Source organism: Macaca thibetana, chromosome 8 (assembly GCF_024542745.1).
Source record: "Macaca thibetana thibetana isolate TM-01 chromosome 8, ASM2454274v1, whole genome shotgun sequence".
NCBI lineage: Eukaryota > Metazoa > Chordata > Mammalia > Primates > Cercopithecidae > Macaca > Macaca thibetana.
This window is the reverse complement of record NC_065585.1, coordinates 2,427,645-2,452,463: the sequence shown is the minus strand read 5'-3', so window position 1 is coordinate 2,452,463 and position 24,819 is coordinate 2,427,645. Positions and strand designations below refer to the sequence as shown.

Sequence of the window (24,819 nt, the reverse complement as noted above, 5' to 3'; positions counted from 1 at the left end):
CTGTTTGAAATCAAACCTTGTAACTCATTTATTGCTGACGGCCACTCTTTTCCTTGACTCCCCTCTGCCTCTGAGGGCTTCAGTATTGATGGGGAGGGAGGCCAAAGCACCACTCATGGAGAGTATGTGCCCAGATGCTTCTGACCTTTCAGGTGACGCAGAAACACTGGGGGAGTCTGAATGATTGGGGTGAAGACATCCCTGGAGTGAAGGACTCCTCAGCATGGGGGACAGTGGGGCACACGTTAGGGCTGCCCCCATTCCAGTGGTGGAGGCACTATGGATGGCTGCTTTTCCTCAACCTTTCCTACCAGATTCCAGGAGGCAGAAGATAACTAATTCTGTTGAAGAAACTTAGACTTCACCCACCAGCTGGCACAGATGCACGGATTCATACATTCCCACACATGTGTGTTCAACATCTGAAACTTGGGCCCAGTAGAGAGCATCGGGGTAAATGGCCTTCATTTCTCTATCAAGATGCAGCCATCCATGGAGAGCTGAGAAATCAGACTCAGAGTTCCACCTGAAACAAATACAAGGGGACTTCAAAAGTTCACAGAAAAATTGAACTAAAAGATAACAATTAAAAAATAGGTTTTATTTCTCAGCATGCGCTCTATCAAGGTTGAGATGCTTTTGTAAGTGATGGTAGCAGCCATTCAATTCATCCCGAAAGAACTGGGCACCCTGGGAATTTAACCATGCCACTTCAGTCTTTGTTACGTTATTAACTGAAGAAAAGTGGGGGGACTTTAAAGATTTTTTAAAGTTTTAAAACAGAAGTAACCAAATCAGGCCTGGAAGGTGTATGCCTAGTGATTTCCCATTGAAACTCTCACAAAACTGGCCTTGTTTGATGAGAGGAATGAGCAGGAGCATTGTCATGATGGAGAAGGGCTCTCTGATGAAGCTCTCCAGAGTGATGATTTCCTGGGTGTTTTCCTGCTAAATCATGGACTTTCTCTATACACTCTCATAATAAGATGTTACTGTTCTTTGGCTCTCCAGAAAGTCAATAAGCAAGATCCCTTGAGCATCCACAAAACGGTTGCCATGACCTTTGCCCTTGATATGTCCGCTTTTGCTATGATGGGACCACTCCCACCTCTCGGTAGTCATTCCTTCGCTTGTGCTTTGCCTTCAGGAGTGTACTGGTTAAGCCATGTTTCATCTTTGGCTATAATTATTTGAAGAAATGCTTCAGGATCTTGATTCCACTTGTTTAAAATTGCCAGAGAATGCTTTTCTCTTATCTGCAGCTGAGCTGGGAGAAACAGTTTTGGCACCCACTGAGTGGAGAGTTTACTTAACTTTAATTTTGGTCAGAATTGTGTAAGCTGAACACCTTGGGATGCCTACAGCATTGGCTATTGTTTCTGCTGTTATTAATCAGTACTCTTAAATTAGGGCACAAACAAGATGAATTGTTTCCTCACAGACTGATGTGGCTGGTCTGCTGCTATGGACTTCGTCTCCAACATCATCTCTTCCCTTCTTCCAATGAGTAATCCACTTACTTAAACTGCTGATTTCTTTGAGGCATCGTCCCTATAAACTTTCAAAAAATCATCAATGATTTCACCATTTTTCCAGCCAAGCTTCACCATCAATTGCATATTTGTTCTGGTTTCAATTTTAGCAGAATTCATGTGTCTGATACGAGCTCTTTTCAAACTATTGTCTTATACTTTTTAGGGCCTCAAACTAGATCCTGTTCAGACATGTTTTCACAAGTTAGTGTAAGTTTATTTTGTTGCAAAAAAATTGAAATCCGTGCATTCTTTTTCCCAGTATGCATTTTCCATGAACGTTCTAAAGATCACTCATCCTTCCTCCCCAGGTTGCCTATTCAGTGTTAGGGAGGATGTGACCCTACCCACTGCCCACTTTTGTCTCCCTTCTGTAACCACCATCCTGGCCAGCCACTGCTTGGTCTAATACCAGAGGCTGCTGGGTGGGGAACCCTGAGGAACCTTCCAGATAGAGTTTCTTCGCTCTTCCTGAGGCATGGGAAACAGGCTCATCTCAGTCACATCTGAACACTTCAAACCTGAGGCCAAAGTCCATTCTGGGGGCAGTGGGCAGGGAGGGTGCCAGCAACTCAGGACCGTATAGGACCACCAGCACCTGTCAGGCTCTGCCTGTGTGTACATCTTTTTACCCATCACAGGCTTGTGTTCACATCCTGCCATTCATACCAGCACCCAGAAACAGTAGCCCCAGCTGCTTCCAATTCACAGCCCTGGACTTGAGTTTCCGGAGCATTACTTTTGTTAAGGCAGGCAAAAGTGGGAACTTCATTCAGAAAGAGCAAGTGAGGTAGGAGGTCAGCCATATGAGAGAGTTTCCATGGCAACCTTCCATTTAAGTCTCTTCAAATGAAGGATGTAATCTGTGATGTAAAATAATAGCAAGTCAAGAAATGTGAATATGGAAAGGTCCGAAATTGGGAACTGCTGGGTCTCTGGTAATACTAGGAGCACTCCCAATTACTTGAGTAAGGGACGTAGAAAATTACTGCAGGGTTAGGAATTAGAATGGATCAAGGAGTTTGCTGTCTCCGGTGTGATAGATGCTCTTTCTAGAAAAGTCACCATGGATGGAAGACAGAATGGAGGGTAGTGTCTAGAAAAGAATAAGGTTCAACATAGATGCTCCATTATGAATGTAAAAGCTTGAGTATATGTTGACAAAAGGTTAAGAGTCAGTCTAGAGTGAGGGATTGGAGAAGCAGGAGATGGTGGCCCAGCTGGTCAGGGAAGGTCCTTACACAGGCAGAATAGAACAGGGGACAGATCCAAGGCTGAGACGCTGACAAGGAGAGCAGACACTTCTATCAACGTGGAAGAGCAATAGGCAAGAATACAGAGGAAGATCATGTATGGGAAGGGACCAGGAAGTTGAAAGAATTCATCCCCAGCACTCACATTTTCTCTGTGAAACAGAATACAGTGGTGCCTGCTCAGAGAATGAGGGTACAAATAAGGTTGGACTTTGAGTGCCATGATGGAAGCTTCGGACTATCCCTAAAGGCAAGAGAGAAGGGATATCTTAGGGGACATAACATAGGATAGCCCAGCATTGTGGAGGTCATGGCTAAGACAGGGCATTAAACATTTGCAGAGACCTGCAAGAGTTCAGTGGTGGATTTTCCCCAGCAGCAGTCCATGTTTATGAGGGGGAAAGGCAGATGACAAAAGTATATCTGGGTGTGAGCCGGTTCAGAAGGTCAGGATGGAAAGAGAGCAGTTGAGTGATGAACTGTGGGAGATTGACTGAGTGGAGAAGTCAAAGTAAGGTTAGAAATATCAGTTTTGAAGAACAGTACCAAGGCCAGAGGCTGTAGACGGCACAGAAACACAGAGCAGATGTTGGCAATCCCATGATTAAGAGAGTAGGAAAGAAGGAGATTACAACCACTAAAAATAACCAGAACTTAGTACACAATAAATGAAGGCTCAAAACTAATGGGGAAGGAATGGATTATTGAATAAATGATATTGTTAAAATAGGCTACTGTGTTCCTACTAGATCAGGTGTGTGAGTAATGGAAATCCCCAAATCATAATGACTTAACACAAGAATGTGTATTTCTTGCTCTTGTAAATGAAATGAGCAAGTAAGCAGCACAGGGCTGTGGGCCACTGCTGGAAGGACCCCCTTTCACGTGCCACCACAGCTTGGAGCACACACGGGGAAAGGGTAATGTATGGGTTCCGTAAGACCAGCATGGTTTTCAGAATTATAAATTCTCCAAAATATATATGCATGTATAGATCATCACCTATGTGTAGGCTTTAAAAACAAAATTGAAAATTTGAGGTTCCACTTTGAGTCCAGAAAGCAGTCTTCTAAGAATAAGTATGTCAGGGTTTCCAAGAGCTGCTGGTAGCCTGGTGGCTAGACTCAGAGGATACATGAAGACACACTAGAAAGTATCTTGAACATGGATTTCATGTCTTGATCTCTGAAAACAGAAAATGACCCTCCTGTAATACACATGAATTAATTCATAAATCTCAAAACAGCTAGACTTTCTGAAGGCTCTGCTTCGTCAAACAAACATGTCCAGGTCTCTGAAGTGCCTTTCTATCTCAAGCACTAAAAAACTATTACTGACTAAATTCTTTTATGGGCAACACAAAACTGATACTATAAAACAGAAACAGCACAAGAAAGGAAATTAGAAGCCATCATAATTGTGAACAAAAAATAAGTAAAATATTGGCTAATCAAATCCAAGTGTAGTAAAATACTAATACATTATGATAAGTACAATTTATCCCAAAAATGCGAGAATAATAAAATCTTAGGAAAAGATATCACTCACCATAGCAAAAGAATACGGAATAATAACCAAATGATAATCTATATTCAGTTATAACATTTTAAAAATCTTGGATACCTAAGAATAGAAGGCAATTTCAATATTTTGAAAAAAGTTACTTACCAGAAACCTAAAGCAAACACCATACTTAGTGGTGAAGCATTAGTAGTGTTCTGTCTAAACGCAAAAACATGATAAGCCTATATACATTGTTACCATTGCAATAAAACATTAAAGTGGAGAGTTTAGCCATGTAGTATAAGAAAAATAAAGAGTATAGAAACTTGTTCCCAACAATCTGCCACATTAGAGAGTCACCTATAACAGAAGACCTTAGATTAATTAATTTGTAAAGAACAGAAATTTATTGCTCACAGTTCTGGAGGTGGGGAAGTCAAAGATCAAGATGCCAACAGATTTGATGTCTGGTGAAGGCCTGTTCCTCATAGATGGCACCTTCTATGTGTCTCTGGAAAGACCTAAAGAGGCGAAGACATTCCCTTTGGTCTCTTTCATAAAGGCATGAATCACATTCTTGAGGGGTGCCTCCAAAAGGGATGCACCTCTTTTTTTTGTTTGTTTGTTTGTTTTTGACATGGAGTCTCGCTCTTGTCACCCAGACTGGAGTGTAGTGGTGAGATTTTGGCCCACTGCAACCTCCGCCGCCTCCTGGGTTCAAGTTATTCTCCTGCCTCAGCCTCCTGAGTAGCCAGAATTACAGGCACCTGCCACCACACCCGGCTAATTTTTGTACTTTCAGTAGAGACGAGGTTTTGCCATGTTGGCCAGGCTGGTCTCAAACTCCTGACTTCAGGTGATCCACCGGCCTCACCCTCCCAAAGTGTTGGGATTATAGGTGTGAGCCATCGCGCCGGGCTGGGTTGCACCTCTTAATACCAACACAATGGTGATTAGGTTTCAATATGAATTTTGGAGGGACACAAACATTTGTACCATGCCATTCTGCCCCTGCCTGCCCCCAAACTCATGCCTTTCTGACATTTAAAATAAATTTATTCCATCTCAAAACTCTTAACTTCAGTTAAGTCTTAATGTAGTTCCAGCATCAACTCAAAAGTCTGAAATCCAAAGTCTTATCTAAGTATCACCTAAAATAGATACGGATGAGACTCAAGGTAAGATTTCTTCTGAGGCAAATTTGTCTCCAGCCATGAACATGCAAAATCAAACAAGTGACATGCTTCCAAAATACAATGGTGGGACAGGTATAGGATAAACATGCTTATTTCAACAGAGAGAAATAGGAAGGAAGGAGTGACAGGCCCTGATCAAGTACAAAACCCAACAGGGCAAACATTAAATCTTTTTTTTTTTTTTTTTTTTTTTGAGACGGAGTCTTGCTCTGTCTCCCTGGCTGGAGTGCAGTGGCGTGATCTCAGCTCACTGCAAGCTCCGCCTCCCGGGTTCCCACCATTCTACTGCCTCAGCCTCCTAAGTAGCTGGGACTACAGGTGCCCGCAACTGAGCCCAGCTAATTTTTTGTATTTTTAGTAGAGACGGGGTTTCACTGTGGTCTCGATCTCCTGACCTTGTGATCCGCCCGCCTCGGCCTCCCAAAGTGCTGAGATTACAGGAGTGAGCCACCGCGCCCGGCCAGGGCAAACATTAAATCTAAGTCTCCAAAATACTTTTTAATCCACGCCACACATTCTGGACACACTGGAGTGGGGCTTGAACCCCCAAGGTTTTTGGCAGCCCTGCAGCCTGCCCTCCGGGTTTTGCTAGGTGCACCTCTCACAGGCTGGAGTTGCATGCTGGTGGCTCTACTGCTCTGGGGTCTTCAGGGCAGCCCTGCTTTTATGATGCCACTGAGTATTGCTCTCTCCAGTGACCCCCGCCACATCTGTTGCTGTTCTCTGCCTGTGCCCTAAGTCTGTCTGAGGCATCCTTTGAAATCTAGGTGGAGGCAACCATTCCTCCAAAGCCCATGTGGAAATGGTACCATACAGATGCTGCCAAGGTTTACCACATACGCTGCCCTCCTGGGGGGCACTCTGAACTGGTCCTGGGCCTACTTGAGCCACAGCTGTAACAGCCAATGCAGGCCCAGAACTGGAATGCAGAGAGCAAAGCCTTGAAATCATTTTGCTCCCAAGACCCTGGTGTTCTGGACCTGTGGTGGATGAGACATCCATGAAAGTCTCAGAAATGCCCTCAAGATCATTCCTCCATTGTCTTGATGAATAACATACAGTTTCCTTCTATCCATACTAGTCTCCTTATCAAACATTTGCTTGACCACACCTTTGGTTTCTCTCCTGGACACACTTTCACATTCTTTACAATATTGTCGGCTGAGAATTTTCCAGATATTCAAGTTTTGTTTCCCTTTTGATGATAAATTCTGTCTTTAATTCATGACTCTCTTCTTACATTTCACTATAAGCAGTCAAGAGAAGCTGTGCCACACCCTGAACACTTTGCTTAGAGATTTCTTCTTTCAAATATTCTACCTTGTTGCTGATAAGTTCTTCCTTCTACAAAAGGCTAGAACATGAACACAATTCAGCCAAGTTATTTGTCACTTAGTAACAAGGATTGCCTTTCCTTCAGTTTCTGATAAAATCTGTCCCTCATTTCTGTCTGGTACTTCATAAGAATGGCCTTTACTGTCCATGTTTCTACCCAGATTTTGATCATGACCACTTGGATAATCTCCAAGAAGACTGAGGATTTTCTCTATAGCTCTTCTCTTCTTTTGAGCCCTCACCAGAATAGCCAATGTTTGATTAGAGCCTGTTCCTCATAGATGACACCTTCTATGTGTCCTCATGTGGCAGAAGGAGCTAGAATGATCCTTTCAATTTCTTTTATAACAGCATTAATCCCATTTAAGAGGATGGAACTTTCATGATCTAATTACTTCCCAAAGGACCCCACCTCTTAATACCAATGCAATGGAGATTAGACTGCAACATTTTGGAGGGACATGATATTCAGACTATTTGCAATAGCTTAAAACTCTTCTATTATAAAACACTTCATCTGATTCTCTGGCTGCTCAGATTTAAAAAAAATTAAAAAAAAAACACTTTTAAATCCTGAATGAAAAAATATCTTAAATCCTTTTCAACTCTATGCCAAGTTAACACGAACATTTCAGAGGCCAAAAATAAAATGGGAACTGGATCATGATTCAACATGGTAGTTAAGTCAGGAGGCTGGAAGCTGCCTTGAGAATGTTTGCTTTTCTGTAATTATCTTGTGCCACATGTAGGGGATAGGAGACAAGGCACCTGATGTCCATAAGATAGGAAGTTAAAATTTAAAAAACACATAAATTAGGAGCTTAGGAAGGGATATACCTTAAATTAAATACTAAACTAGGAAGAAAGACACAGTCTGCACAACCCTGTCTGCCTCACTATTGGCTCTGCATGAAGGTACAAATAGGAAGAGAAGTTTCACCTTAGAATCCAGAAACATCCAGAGTACAGGGTTTGTATTTATATTACTAGTTAAATACACTACACTCTGAACCAAGAAATAAATGTAATAATGGATTAGTTTCACTCTATAGATGCCTGGAAATCAAAGGAAAATTCTCTCTGAAGGAATAGACTGTGAGTCCAGAAATCATAGAATTCTCATAGATACTGTCTCCATAAACCTGCTATAAATCAAAATTTACAAAAGAAAAATAAAAACAGGAAGCAAAGAGTGAGTAGAATTAGAGCATAAAAGGTTTTAAACATTGGAAAAAATAGATATCAAATACAAAATAGGTTTCCTTAAAGAAATAAAAGATCAGCTGGGCATGGTGGTTCATACCTGTAATCCTGGCACTTTGGGAGGCCAAAGTGGGAAGATCGCTTGAGCCCAGAAGTTAGACACCAGCCTGGGCAACATAGGAAGACCCCATCTCTGTTTTATAAAACTAAAATAACTTTAAAGAAAGAAAAAATCATAGAAAGCATCAGGAAAGAATATAATACCATCAGAAAAATACTGGGCAGCCTTGATCCCCCCAAAATAAAAAAAAATCTAAAGAGAACATCTAGAAGTAAAAAAACATATAACCACCATATGTTAAAACTCAAGGGATAAATTGAATTAACAGATTAGAGACAGACGAAGAGAGAATAAGAAACTGGAACAAGAGCTGAAGAAACTACTCACATGTGACCCAGAGATAATAAGAGTTGGAAAATACAAAGAATAAACTAGAAGACAGGGATAATAGAATTAGACAGTCTGATATAGAAATAAGCAGAATTTCAGAAGAAGAGAGTACAGACAATATTCAAAGAATTAACAATGAGTGGTTTTTCCAAAATTGATTAAAGACATTAATACTCAGATGAAGTAATCACATTGAGGCACATTCAGAGTATTGCTTCAGGATTCCAAAGCCAAGAGGAAAATTTAAAACCTGCCAGAGAGAAAAGACACACATCTAAAAAATAACAACAATTACATTTGCACTAACTTCTCAATTTGAACATGGAATTTAGAAGATGGTGTACTAGTGTCTCCAAAGTGTTGAAAGAAAATGACAAGAAATTAAGGTACAACTGAATATTTGAATAAAGGCATTTTCTGATAAATACATTTTCTGATAAATTGTTTACCACTGCTCAGCCATTACTAAATGAACTCCCAAAATATTCTTTAAAATGAGTGAAAATAATCTCAGGCAGATGCAATGAAAGAAGGAATCATAGAAAAAGATATATTAATGTGTGGTGCTATGGGTTGAATTGTGCTGTTTTTCCTACCCACCCCACAAACTCACATATTGAAGCCCTAACCTCCAAAATGGCTGCATTTGGAGTAAGTAATTAAGGTTAAATGGGGTCATAGGTGTTAGCCTCCGATCTGGTAAAATTAGTCTCCTAATATGAAGAGCCACCAGAGAGCTCCATCTCTCTCCACCATGTGAGGACATAATGACAAGTTGCCATCTATGAACCAGAGAGTGAGCCCTCACCAGATACTGAATCTGCCTGCACCTAGATCTTGGACTTCCCAGCCCCCAGAACTGTGAGAAATAAATGTCTGTTGTTTAAGCCTCCCAGTTTGTGGTAATTTATTATGGCAGCTAGAGAGGACTAAGACATATGGAAAAATCAAAACTATCATTGAATAGATAGCACAATAAGAATTTCCAATTTATGGGGGCTTAAAGAAGAGTGATAATACTAGACACACGTGGCATAAAAGGAAAGAGGGAGGTGATAGAGTTGTTCTGTAGTTTTTGCAGAGTTCATAAGGAGGTTCAGATATGTGGAAAAAATTTGGCCAGGCATGGTGGCTCACGCCTGTAATCCCAGCACTTTGGGAGGCCCAGGTGGGTGGATCACGAGGTCAGGAGATCGAGACCATCCTGGCTAACACAATGAAACCCTGTCTCTACTAAAAATACAAAAAAACTAGCCGGGCATGGTGGCATATGCCTGTAGTGCCAGCTACTTGAGAGGCTGAGGCAGGAGAATCGCTTGAACCCAGGAGGCACAGGTTGCCATGAGCTAAGATCGCGCCAGTGCACTCCAGCCTGGGTGACAGAGCGAGACTCTGTCTCAAAAGGGGGAAAAAAAAAAAAAAAGAAAGAAAATTAAACATAAAGAGTAAATTCCAAAATGCAAAATGATGGAAATCGAGTTTTAAACTTCTATGTATGTATAGAAAAATAAGAGATCAATATTGAATGGTGAAAAGCATAAAAGAAATAAAAAGAACTAAACAAGATGATAGAAATATATCCTTATGCCTCAGTAATGACAACAAATAAAATCACCAGTTCTAGCCTGGGCAACATGGCAAAGCCTCGTCCCTACGATAAAAAAAAAACAAAAACAAAAGTTAACCAGGCATGGTGGTGTGTACCTGTAGTCCCAGCTACTTGGGAGGCTGACGTGGGAGGACGGGTTGAGCCTGGGAGTTTTAGGCTGCAGGGAGCCACAGTCACACCACTGCATTCAAGCCTGGGCAACAATCAGACGTCGTCTCAAAAAAGAAAACAAAAAAATCACCAGTTCAAAGCTAATTATTATACTGATTTTTTGTTTTCATCCATAAAAAGATACACCCAAAACATAAGACCACAGAAAAGTTAATCACACAAAAAATGACAGAAGATATAGTGGACTTACACTATTCATATGAGATAAATAGACCTCCAGGCAAAAATATTAATAGACATAAATGACAAAATATTCAAGTCACTATAAAAATATGTTAACAATTTAAAATTATATGTCTTCCAGAGGTGCTTCAATATAAGGAAGTAAAAGATGTTGTAAATAAGGGGAAAATTTGACAAAATCGACAATATAATGAAATATTTTAACACACATTGCCCAATAATTGATAGATCTAGAATACAAAGTATAGTGAAAACATTGAACAAGATAATTGACAAGACTGATTGAATATACATATGTGGGACCTTGCACCCAACAATTACAGATCAGGCCTTCTTCTCAAAGATGGAGAATCACCCAGAGCTTTGAGGGGCTGAGTTAGGAGTATTGCTTGAGCCAAGGAGTTTGAGACCAGCAAGGGCAAGATGACAATACCCCATCCCTACAAAAATTTTAAGATAGCTGGGTGTGGTGTTGCATGCCTATGGTACTAGCTGTTTGGGAGGCTGAGGCAGAAGGGTTGATTGAGCCCAGGAGTTCAAGTTACAGTGAGGTATGATTGGGCTGCTACACTCCAGCCTGGGCAACAGAGCAAGACCCTGTCTCTAAAACAACTGGAGGGGGGAACCAAACTGAAAATTTTAAAATACTTTAAATTGAACAGTTAAAAATCTATACAGAAATGGAAAAAAAAAAAAAAACCCTTCAGGATAAAGCTAAAGCAGTACTCAAGGATAAATTTATAAATCAGTTAGAAATTTAAATGTTTATAATAGGAGAGAAGAAAATTGGAAAATTAATACATTAAACATTCGATTTTGCCAAGCGTGTGAGCTCACCCCTGTAATCCTAGCACTTTGAGAGGCCAAGTCTGGCAAATCGCTTGAGCCCAGGAGTTTGAGACCAATCCAGGCAACGAAGTGAGACCCCATCTCTACAAAAAATACGAAACGTAGATGGGCATGATGGTGCACACCTGTAGTCCCAGCTATTCAGGAGGCTGAAATGGGAGGATGCCGTGAGCCCAGAAGGTCAAGGCTGCAGCAAGCCGTGATCGTGCCACTGCACTCCAGCTGGGCAACAAAGTGAGACCCTACTTCAAAAGCAAACAACAAAAAATTCCATTTTAAAAGTCAGAAAGTAGGTATTAAGAAAATAACAAAGTGGTAGAAGTTAATGAAATAGAAATCAAGAGTATGATAGAAAGGCCCAAGAGGTGAATTTAATAGCATATTAGACAATCAGAGAAAGGAAGAGTAAACTAGAATGGTGGGTAGAAACCATCAGACTGAAGATCACAAAATTTAAAAAAAGAATGGAGAATACAGAAAAAGCCTTGATACCTGGGACATGGAGAAAAGGTCTGGCATAGTTGTATATAAGTCAATGTAATTATTGACTCTGTTTCTTCACCCTACGCTATACAACAGCAGTCCCCAACCTTTTTGATACCAGGGGCCAGTTTCATGGAAGACAATTTTTCCATGGATGAGGCAGAAGTATGGTTTCGGGATGAAACTGTTCCCCCTCAGATCATCAGAATCTCATAAGGAGCATGCAACCCAGATCCCTCACATGTACAGTTTACAATAGGGTTTGTGCTCCTATGAGAATCTGATGCCACTGCTCATCTGACAGGAGGCGGACCTCAGGCTGGAATCCTTGTTCACCTGCCACTCACTTCCTGCTATGTGGCCCGGCTCCTCATAGGCCACGGACTGTGGAGTTGGGGACCTCTGCTATACAGTACCCTCTGCCATGTAACTTTGTAGTTCCTCCAGCCAAAGACTCGGTTTAGTTCCCTGATATTCACATTGGACGTTGTCACATGACTTGCTTCAGGCAATGATAATCAGCAGAAGTGACACAAGCAAAGACATGAGATGAGCTTGTGTGATTGGGATTTCTCTCATGCCCCCACCATCGTCCTGAGAAGAAAATGCTTCAGCTAGACCACTTGTACCAGGAGGATGGGAGACGTGTGTTGTAGAACCATCCCAGTAGACTCACGATCTGTAGTGAGAAGCAGAGCTACCCAGCTGAGCTGGGCCTACCCATAGATCCATGAGTGATGATATGAAAATGGATGTCTCACATCGGTGGACTTTGGGACGGCTAATTATGCAGCAGTAGCTAACTGATAGACCATGGATCCACTAAGAGAAAGGGACAGACACAATATTTGAAGATATAGGAGATCATTTTTGAAAACTGATAGAAAATAGCCACAGATTTGAGAAACTCAAAGAAACTGAAGCTGAATTGATACAAGGAAAAATCATACCTGGATACATCATTGCAAAACTTCTGAAACCCAAGAATAAAGAGAAAGTCTTAAAAGTAGCCAGAGCAAACAGCCACAATACTTAAAGGAGCAACAATAAGACCAATACCTGAATTCCAAAAAGATAAAGTAAGCAATGAGAGAAGACAATGGAAGGACATTGTGAAACTGCTGGAAGAAAATCACTGCTAATTCTAGAGTGTTCTACAAAACAAAATACCCTTCAAAATGCAAAAGTAAAGACAAAGTAAAAGAAACACACCCTCATAGAATTTATCGCCATCAGACCACACTAAAGGAATCCAAACGGTGTATGAAAAATTATCTCAAACATAAGCAATGGAAAGAATATTAGTTAATATAAATGAAAATCTATTGGATAAGACAATAATAACAAGGCCTTTAGGAATATAATACATAGAAGTAAAAAATTATACAGCAGATTTAATATAATGAATATAAGTAGTGTGAATAATTGTATGCACCACAGTAACACAGGTGACAGAGGAATGAAAGGAGTTAAAAGTATTCCAAGGCTCAAGCATTGTGCTAAGAGGTAATAAATATGAAAATGAATTAAAACAGTTGTGTCCCAATAAAATGTATTTTAATTTCATATATACCTATGGAAGATGCTTTAAGTAAAAAAAAAATCACACTCAGTATTATTATTTATTTATTAATATTCTACTTAATAAATAACATTCTTAGCTCACAGGTTGTACAAACACAGGATTGCAGCTGGCTGTGGTCTCAGGTTTTGGTTTGCCAGCCCACACAACAGCAACCACACAAGGCAGCTACCACCACTCAGTCTGGGGTACAAAGGGGAGAATTAATAAAACTGATAAGCTGGAATTCATGAAACTGAGGCACTCCCCAGGCACCCCAGGGCAGCTGCCACACTGGGATCTGGCGTCTGTAGAGGGAGGGCAGCTGCTGCCAGGGTCTGAGCCGGAAGGGCCTGTGACCTGAAACCCAGACCCCCGAGATGAGGCATCCCTGGCAGTGGTTTGAGGTATCTAGCTGGGAGATGAAGCTGGTTCTGCAGAGTCGGGAACCTGCAGTCCAGTTTTAGCAGCTAGGTGGGGAAGTGCCCCTGTCAGGTGAACCAGCAGCGTCCAGAAGACACGTGGCCCCAGTGGCACGTAGACTGGAAGCCTGGGAAAGAAACCGGAAGCAAACTGAAAGGAGCCCATCCCCCATCTTCCCCAAGCCTTGCACGCTTTCTCTGGTGCCCCTAGTGGGAGAATTCAGCACAGCACCAGCTGGCCCAGCAGAAATGGGTTTGCGGAGCTAGGGCCAGCCACAGAGGTGGAGTGGGGATGGCTGGTGTGGAGGTGAGTCAACTTAGGTAAACTGAGTCAACACCAGGTAAACACTAAGTAAAAGAATCTGGTAGAGTTTCTACTGTCAGACAAAAGTGATGTTGATACAAGAAACATTACTATAATGGAGGTCTTTTCATAATTGCAAAAGGGTAAATCCAACAGGTGGATACAATAATTCTAAATGTGTATGCATCTATTAACATAGCCTCAAAATATATAAAGCAAACATTAATAGAAATAAAAGATGAAATGGTAAATTTCAACATACTTATTTCAGTGTGTGACAGAACAATCCAGCAAATTAATAAAGATATGCAATATTTGAACATCATTAACAACCTTGGCCCACTAACATATACAGGGCACTGCACCAAACAACTGAAAAGTCACAGTTTTTTCAAGTGTACATGGAACGTTCATCAAATTTTTGTCCATATGCTGGGGATAAAGCAAATCTCAACAACGTCAATGACTTGAAATCATGTGGCATGTTTCTGGCCATAATGCAATTAAATAAAAAACTGATATCAAAAAATAAAATATCCCCAAAGCTTTGGAAGATAAGAAATAAATTTATGAATATTCTAAGTCTCAGAAGACAGTCACAAAGGAAGTTGGAAAGTATTTGTATTAAATTATACTGAAGCAAGGTACAGCGAGTGACTCATGCCAGTAATTCCAGCACTTTGGGAGGGTGAAGTGGGAAGGTTGCTTGAGCCCATGAGTTAGCAGCCTGGGCAACATAGTGAGAACCCATCTCTACCAAAAATTTTAAAAACTGGTGAGGTGTGGTAGTGCACACCTGTAGTCCCAGCTGCTATGGAGGTGGAGGTGGGAGGATCACCTGAGCCTGGAAGGTCAAGGCTGCAGTGAGCCATGGTCATGCCACTGCACTCCAACCTGCATGACACAGTGTTCAAAAAAATTACACTGTTTCTCAAAAAAAGAATTATACTATTGTATGACCTATTATTACTTGTGACATAGTGACAAAGATATGCTTAAGAGAAACTTGTGATCTAAAATCATCTATTAATGGGAAAAAGTCTGAAAGACAGAGATCTGAGTATCTACTTCAAGAAATTAGAAAAAGAATAGCAAATATATCCACAGAAAGAAGAAATTCAAACTAATAGAAAATTCACCAAAACTCAAAATAAAAGGTTGCTTATTTGAAAAAAACTAATGAAACTTATAAATACTTAGAAAGACTGATCATGACTAAGAAGGCACAAATTATCAATATCATGAATAAAAAGATGACATCTCTAGACTAAAAATCATAAAAAGATACCATCTAGGGCTAGGTAAAAAGTTCTTAAATTTGACACCAAAAGCTGAATCCATAGAAGGAGCAATTGATAAACTGGACCTCACCAACATTAAGACCTTTGCTTTGCTATTGACTCTGTTATTAGGATGAAAAGACAAGCCATAGACTAGGAGAAAATATTTACAAGCCACAATCTGACAAAGAAGAGTTTTATCTAAAATATATAAAGAACTCTTAAAACTCAACAGTAAAAAAAAAAAAAAAAAAAATCAATGAGAACATGGATGAAGCATATAAACAGACATTTTGTCAGCAAGCAGATATGGGTGGCAAATAAGCAGATTAAAAACTAATCAACATCCTTATCCTTTATAAAATGCAAATTTAAGCCACAATGAGATATCGCCACATACCTATGAGAATGGCTAGAATAAAAAATAGTGACAACACCAAATCCTGAAAAGGGTGTAGAGTAACTGGATCACTCATACACAGCTGGTGAAAATTTAAAATGGTACAGCCACTACGGAAAACAGTTTGACAGTTTCTTATAAAAATGAACATACAACTACCATGCATTTAATAACTCAAGGTCCACCAGACATTTGGAGAAAGCTTCAGAAACTGGAATCTTACCCTAAGACACCTCAGGTGATATGGATAGTGGAGGCCTTTAAGGTTTTTAACAATAAGGACCAGGCAGACAAGGAAAAAAAGGATGAGAGAATGAAAAAGAAGGCAAAAATTTTGGCTGCCATAATTACAGGTCTGCCTCAAGGTGACCCTAGGTAAAAGAAACACTCCAGACAAGGAGCAACCAGACCTCAACCAGCAGCAATAGGACTGAGGCACAACCAATGTTCTTATTATAAGAAGGAGGGGCACCAGGAAAGGGACTGTTCATTCCATCCTGGGAAGTCATGACAGAATGAATCTCCCCAACCCACTCCTCTTGATGCTAGACTCTTGGATGAAAAGGCCACCCTCTGTGCTGGTTAGAGCCCAAGTGCTCACCCAGCTGCAGTCCTGACGAGTTCTGTCAGCATCACCACTGCAAAGCCTCAGGTCACCCTCAATGTGGCAGGTAGGAAACTTGAATAACTATTGGATACTGGGACCACCTACTTTGTTCTGACCCAACCTGTGGGACCTCTGCAATGCCAACTGTATGGTGATGGAAATAGATGGCCAGGAGAAGTTAAAATGATTTGCCTTTCTTTTGACTTGTGAAATTGGATTTAAGGCTATTACTCATTATTTCCTCTGTTCCTGAGAGTTCCCTTCCTTTAATAGGTCATGATTTATTATCCAACCTGGGAGCCTCAGTTTCCCTCCAGGGGAATGCAATATAAGTCTCAGTACCTCTAGAGAAGGGAATCCATTTACTGACCCTCTTGGCTCCCCTTAAAGGCCCAGATCTCCCAGACACAGGTTTGATACCCAGGGTACATACTTACCCCAGAAGCCAGGATGCTTGCCCCAGACTGAAAGCAGGCCATCGTTTCACCACCAGTCCCTGGTGGTAGAAGACAGCTGCATGGATTTCTGTGGATAACTGGTTTCTGCCGAGTTTAGATCCTAAACTTTGGCCTCATACTTAAACCCACTCAAGTGTGGAGAAAAACAACCATCCCGCTGGGTACAAGCCTGTCAGCAAGCGTATGAAACCCTAAAATCTGAGTTAGGAAGGCCTCTGCCCTAGGACTCCCAGATTTGTAGAAGCCTTTCTTCCTATCTGTATATCTGAGGTTCAGGCAAGTCCTGGATATTCTAATTCCAACTGGAGTCCATCCAATGGCCAGTGGTTACTTTTCAAACAATGGGACTGAGTAGCCCAGAGGAGGCCCAGCTGACTTAGGGCAGTGGTGGCCACCAGCCTCCTGGTCAGAGAGACCTCTTAACTCACACAAGGCCAACCCCTTCAGGCTGACACTCCTCACCAGGTCCCGAATGTGTTAGAAATAAAAGAGCCCCGCTGGCTGGGGAAGCCTGACTGAACAGTAGGCCCTGCTGCTAGACACCCTCGACTGAACCTTAAAGGTGTGTCAGATGTTGAATCCTGCCATGCCGGTTCCCTCGCCCCCTTTGGAGACACGGGACCACACTTGTGTGGAGACTTTAGAGCAGACCTATTCTAGCCGAATGGACCTGCAGGACTCCCCCTTAGAAAATCCAGACAAAGAATTGTCTATATCTGAGAGCAGCTGTGTAGAAAATGGAGTCCGGAAGGCAAGCTATGCTGCTGTTGGCCTGAACCACATTGTAGAAGCAAAAGTCTTTGCCCCAAGCACTTCCACTAGGGAAGCAGAGCTCAGAGCCCTAGTCAGGGCTCTTTAACTCAGGGAAGGAAAAAGACTTAATGTATATCTTGCCTCTGAGTATGGGTTCCTAGTGCTCCATGCTCATGCAGCTGTGTGGAAAAAGGAGATTGTTGACTGCTAGGGGTTCCCCTATGAAACATAACAAAGTGATTCTGTCCCTTCTTGAGGCAGTTCAGCTCCCTGCCCAGGTAGCTGTCACGCACTGTGAAGGGCCTCAGCAGGCAGTTCTTTAACCAGCTGAGGAGACAGCCAGGCTGGTGAAGCTGCCAAACAGGCAGTCAGAGAGGGCAGCTTGGCCCCTTGGCTCCTGTAACCCATGTTCCTACTATAGGAAGGAGGGGCACTGGGAAAGGGACTGCTCACTCCATCCTGGGAAGCCAGGACAGAATGAATCTGCCCAGCCCACTCCTCTTGTTGCTAGCCTCTTCCTGGCCACTTTCTTCTACATGAAGATTTAAATCAGGCTCAAAAATATATCATTCACTTGGGACAAGTTCAGCAGGCAATCTTCCAATATGATAATAAGATGTGACCTCAGTCAGGTCATGGAGTTCCAAATCATTTCCCTGTTAGCCCAGGTCCTGCTCTAGACACGGCAAGAAGGAAGCCCAGAGGCTCAGTTCACTGAGAAATGAAAGAGTCCAAACCAGGTTTCCTTGGCCACTGCAACAGCTGTACAGTTGGAAGGACTTGTCTCTAGAATAAAATCTTTTGCTTCCAATGGACAACAGGCCTGCTTGGAGAAAACAGTCTACTCCTGTAAACCTGTAGAGGATCTCAAGTATTTGTCCAAGAAGCTGCCTCTGGAAGACAGCAGTGGTTAAGTAACACCCTCTTATAAAATGACTGATCGGATGCACTCACTCTTCTATTCCTGTTAAATCGTTAGCAGCTTCTTAATAATCTATTGGTTGGTGCCAAGACCAGCTCGGTCGTGGAGACCCTAACCCACTGGCGCCAGAGGAATTAAAGATGCACACACAGAAATATAGTGTGGAGTGGGAAATCAGGGTACTCACAGCCTTCAGAGCTGAGAGCCCTGAACAGAGTTTGACCCACGTATTTACTGACAGCAAGCCAGTGATAAGCATTGTTTCTACAGATTACAGATTAACTAAAACGGGAAACAAAGGGATGGGCCAAACAGATCGCTCATGCTATAGTTTGTGATTTAAGAACGCCTTTAAGCAGTTTTCCGCCCTGGGTGGGCCAGGTGTTCCTTACCCCCATTCCGGTAAACCCACAACCTTCAGCGTGGGCATCATGGCCATCCCTAACATGTCACAGTGCTGCAGACATTTTGTTTATGGCCAGTTTTGGGGCCAGTTTATGGCCAGATTTGGGGGCCTGTTCCCAACAGGTTGGCATTACTCTATCTGCTCCATATTGGCTGGGAGCAGGTCACCTGCCAGTGCATATTAACCAAACCTGCATCTTGCGTTTAATACTAATCACACTGCCATTATACCCTCTTTTTCCTATATCTTATTGCATCCTCTTCCTTTTGTCTGGGCACAGAGCCCCTGGAGTTGCAATAACCTGGTCAACTTATCCAACAACATCTGTAGCTGGGCATCCCTTTCTGACTGCTGGACCTGCTGCCAACATGGCAGCTTCCTCAGGTGCTTCTTCTACAGCTCCTCTAAACCCCAGCCTGCCCAGCTTCCATGGGGAGCTCTGGACTCAGCCTCCTGATGCGCACCCACCATCTGGTGCCCAAGCACACTCAGCACACAGATCTGCCTTGGCCCAGGGCTCAGGTCCAGAGTCCAGGGCTAGGCTTTTGTTTCTTGGGAGGGCCCTGCAGATCTGGCAACCCCACACAGAACTCTGCACCCCTACAGGCTCAGGTGAAGTAACTGGGGCCCAAGGCTCAGGCAAGTGCTGCTGGTCACACTGTGTCTCCTGAAGCTTCCGGCCTGGGCTTGCCGACCTGCCCTGGGGAGCATCAAGGACAATGGGTGAGGGAGGCTGGTGCCCTGCCTGGCTCCATCCACTTAGCACACAGTTATCAAACCCTTGGTATGGTATGTTCCACGTGCTGTTCCAGTTGCTCCTGGTCACCCTGGTGATAAAAACTGGGAGAAAAAAAGGAAAAGCAAGGAAAGAGGATCCAAAATGCTGGGATGGCCAGGGAGGGGCTCCGGAGGCCTGCAGTGCAGAGGCAGATGCCTCAGTGATAAGAGTGGCTGTCCTCACTGAGCAGGACTCAGCCCACCCAGGTGCCCACACAGCAGCCCCTACCCCCTGGTGGAAGGGGGTCTTTCTCCCTGGGGCTTAGGTTCAGAGACACAAGGCAGTGTGCTCCGGGGCGGGGGCCCATCGGTATCAGGCAGGCTGGCGGTGTCCAGGACAGAGTAGGTACAGTACACTCACACCCCGTTCCCTGGATTTCCTCATGTTGAAATGCTTTGGGCCAGGTGAATGGAGGAAAGGTAACGACGTGGGAGGTCTCACTGGGTTCTCTCCAAGGATCAGCCAGGGAGGGCCACCTGTACCAACAGTGCAGGCCACAGCCCTGGTGCACTTGGGCTCCAGAGGTCACCTATTCGTTCAGGGCCCCACAGCTCCATCTGGTCTGGAACCCGCACCTCCCTGTCTTCCCACTTTGCCTCCTCTTTAGAAATGAGAGAAAAGCAAAAAACAAAAAGAAAAGTCCAGCGCTCATATCCCCAAACCCTAGAGTAATATCTGCGAGCATTTCAGAGGAGCTGCTGCCGGGAAGACCTGTGTGACTCACTCTGCTGGGAGGAAAGTGAGTCTGAGGGCTGGGGCGGGTCCACACTTGCTGTTCTCTTGCAGAGTTCCCCTGGGCAGTGCCCTGAGCCTTTGCTCCTCCTCACCCTGGTATGGGGAACAGGCCTTCCAAAATCTGGCCATAAACTGGCCATAAACAAAATCCCTGCAGCACTGTGACATGTTCATGATGGCTGTAACACCCATGCTGGAAGGTTGTGGGTTTACCAGAATGAGGGCAAGGAACACCTGGCCCACCCAGGGCGGAAAACCGCTTAAAGGCGTTCTTAAACCACAAACAATAGCATGAGTGATCTGTGCCTTAAGGACATGCTCCTGCTGCAGATAACTAGCCAGACCCATCCCTTTATTTCGGCCCATCCCTTCGTTTCCCATAAGGGATACTTTTAGTTAATCTAATATCTATAGAAACAATGCTAATGACTGGCTTGCTATTAATAAATATGTGGGTAAACTTCTGTTTGGCGCTCTCAGCTCTGAAGGTTGTGAGACTCCTGATTTCCCACTTCACACCTCTATATTTCTGTGTGTGTGTCTTTAATTCCTCTAGTGCCACTGGGTTAGGGTCTCCCTGATCGAGTTGGTCTTGGCAAGTGGCGTCCATTGTGCGGGCTCGAATCCAGGTCAAAGGGTTGCTGGAGCGACGGTTGGAGAACATGGAACTAAGCTGGAGGACACCCGAGTACTCTTAAAGCAATGCCCGTGGTGAGTAAGAAGGGGAGCTTGGGAGCATCAGGGTAACAATGGGACAAGTGTGGGGTCTGGTTCATTCCACCTTGGAGCTTTTTCACACTGATGAGGAGGAAGGAGGGTATAACGAAGTAACAGAAGAGGGTACAGAGCAGGTTTGTTTTCCAGCTAAAGCTAAAGCGGCAAAGGAGGGAGAGGTTCAGCCCTACCCTTCTGCACCCCTCATTATTATTTTGAAGAAAAAGAGTGGCCTGACCCTCCAGCTCTTTCTTTTCTGGAGGACACTGGGAGAAAAGTAGTTGCCCCAGTGACTGTTCAAGCAGTGCCTGGAGCGACTGCTCTTAGTTCTATTCAGGCAGGAATTTAGCAAGCTAGATGAGAGGGTGATTTAGAGGCTCGGCAGTTTCCTGTTAGAATACACCCCCCAGATCAGCAGGGAAATATTATAGCTACATTTCAGCCTTTTCCTTTTAATTTACTCAAAGAATTTAAACAAGCTATTAATCAGTATGGACCAGGTTCTCGTTGTGTAATGGGACTGTTAAAGAATGCTGCTGTTTCCAGTCGGATGATTCCTACTGACTGGGATGCTCTTACTCGAGCTTGTCTAACTCCTGCTCAGTTCTTACAATTTAAAGCTTGGTGGGCAGATGAAGTTTCCATTCAGGCTGCTCGCAATGCCCAGGCCCAAACGCAAGTTAATATAACTGCAGACCAACTTTTGGGGGTTGGCGGCTGGGCTGGTTTAGATGCACAAGTGGTCACGCAGGATGATGCCATAGAACAGCTTAGAGGAGTGTGCATTAGAGCTTGGGAAAAAAATCACTTCAAGTGGAGAACAATACCCTTCCTTTAGTGCTATAAAACAGGGACCAAAAGAACCATATGTGGATTTTATAGCTGGGTTACAGGAGTCTCTTAAAAAGGTGATTGCAGATTCGGCTGCTCGGGATATAGTGTTGCAGTTATTAGCTTTCAACAATGCTAATCCTGATTGCCAGGCTGCTCTGTGACCTATCAGAGGGAAAGCACATTTAGTTGATTATATCAAGGCCTGTGACAGTATTGGAGGTAATCTGCATAAAGCTACTTTGTTGGCACAGGCAATGGCAGGACTGAGAGTGGATAAAGGAAATACTCCATTTCCCGGAGCTTGTTTTAACTGTGGGAAGCATGGTCATACTAAAAAAGAATGTAGGAAAAAATCAGTGAGTCAGGCCGCCAGGTAGGGGAAAAAAGAAAACTGCTGAGCCTGAAATATGTACAAAATGTGAAAAAGGAAAACATTGGGATAATCAGTGTCACTCTAAGTTTGATAAAGGTGGGAACCTGATTTCGGGAAACGCCATGAGGGGCCCATCCCGGCCCCATTCCAAACTGGGGCATTTCCAGCTCAGGCCATTCCCTCAGCCCTGTACGATGTCTGTGCCCGCCACAGCCGGGAGCGCCGCAGTAGATTTATGCTGCACAAACGCTGTGAGCCTTCTGCCGGGGAACCCCCACAAAAGGTCCCAGCAGGAGTCTGTGGACCCTTCCCAGCAGGGATGATCGGATTACTTCTAGGAAGGTCTAGGTCAAATTTAAAAGAGGTACAAATACATATAGGAGTCATTGATTCAGATTATAACGGGGAAATTCAAATTGTTATATCTACTTCTGCTTCCTGGAAAGCAGAGCCAGGGAGCACATAGCACAGCTCCTGATTGTGCCATATGTGGGAATGGGAAAAAGTGAAATTAAACAAACAGGAGGATTTGGCAGCACAAATAAACAAGGCAAAGCAGCTTATTGGGTAAATCAAATCACTGATAAATGTTCTACCTGTGAGGCTGGGTGCAGTGACTCAAGCCTGTAATCCCAGCACTTTGGGAGGCCGAGATGGGCGGATCACGAGGTCAGGAGATCGAGACCATCCTGGCTAACATGGTGAAATCCCGTCTCTACTACAAAATACAAAAAACTAGCTGGTTGAGGTGGCGGGCGCCTGTAGTCCCAGCTCCTCGGGAGGCTGAGGCAGGAGAATGGTGTAAACCCGGGAGACAAGGCTTGCAGTGAGCTGAGATCCGGCCACTGCACTCCAGCCTGGGCAACAGAGCGAGACTCCGTCTCAAAAAAAAAAAAAAAAAAAAAAAAAAAAAAGTTCTACCTGTGAAATAACTACTCAGGGAAATAAATATAAAGGTTTGGTAGATACAGGAGCAGATATTTCAATCATTTCTCTACAGCACTGGCCGTCTGCATGGCCAATTCAACCTGCTCAATTTAACATAGTTGGAGTTGGTAAAGCCCTTTGCACTGTGAAGGGCCCGATGGACAACCTGGGACTATTCAACCAATTATAACTTCTGTACCTATAAATTTATGGGGGAGAGATTTATTACAACAATGGGGAGCACAAGTTCTAATTGCAGAACAATTATGTATTCCTCAAAGTCAACATACGATGCATGAAATGGGGTATGTCCCTGGTATGGGACTAGAAAAAAATTTGCAAGGTTTAAAAGAACCACTTCAAGCAGAAAGACAAAGTTCCTGCCAAAGATTAGGATATCATTTTTGATGGCAGACATTGTTAAGCCTCCAGAACCTGTACTTTTACAATGGTTAACAGATAAGCCAATTTGGATAGAACAATGGCCGCTAAGTAAAGAGAAACTGGAGGCGTTAGAGGAATTAGTTACTGAACAATTAAAAAATGGGCACAGAGCTCCAACATGTTCCCCTTGGAATTCTCCAGTTTTCGTAATTAAGAAAAAATCAGGTAAATGGAGAATGTTAACTGACTTAAGAGGCATCAATTCCGTTATACAACCTATGGGAGCATTACAGCCAGGATTGCCTTCTCCTGCTATAATTCCAAAAACTTGGCCTTTAATAGTCACAGATTTAAAAGACTGTTTTTACTATCCCCTTAGCTGAGCAAGACTGTGAATGGTTTGCATTTACAATTCCTGCGGTAAACAACCTGCAGCCTGCTAAGCGTTTTCATTGTCTCACAGATAAGTCTAGAAATTGTAAAGCTTCTATTCTGGATCAAAAGGTAAAGTTTTTCAGATGCCCTATACTTCAGCTCAGAAAGTGGAGCTTGTAGCTGTAACTGAGGTATTGACTGCTTTTGATATGCCCATTAATGTGATTTCTGATTCTTCATACATGGTTCATACCACACAGTTAATTGAAAATGTTCAGTTACGATTTCATACAGATGAACAACTGATGACTTTACTCAACTGCAAACTGCAGTTAGGCGTAGAATGCAGCCTTTCATCACTCACATTAGGGCTCATACACCTCTTCCAGGACTTTTGACTGAAGGGAATCAAATGGCTGATCGCCTAGTTGCTACTGCAGTATCTAATGCTAGACACTTTCACAATTTAACCCATGCTAATGCCTCTGGTCTCAAACGCAGATACAGCATTACCTGGAAAGAAGCTAAAAATATTACCCAGCGATGCCCAACTTGCCAAATGGTACATTTCTCATCTTCTACAGGGAGTTAATCCTCAAGGATTGGAACCTAACTCTCTTTGGCAAATGGATGTCATACATGTTCCCTCATTTGGGAGACTAGCTTATGTACGTGTGTGTGTGGACACCTTTTCTCACTTTGTCTGGGCCACATGCCAATCAGGAGAGCTTCTGCCTGTGTAAAACGTCATCTTTTGCAGTGTTTTGCGGTGATGGGTATTCCAGCTTCTATTAAAACAGATAATGCCACAGGCTACA

The 24,819-nt window shown here is 43.1% G+C and overlaps 1 protein-coding gene across 1 annotated transcript in view; it reads right to left on the bottom strand.

The window, feature by feature from the left end:
* The window catches only part of JRK (Jrk helix-turn-helix protein), a 387,231-nt gene that overhangs the window by 60,237 nt on the left and 302,175 nt on the right, over positions 1-24,819 (bottom strand). The window lies entirely within an intron of this gene.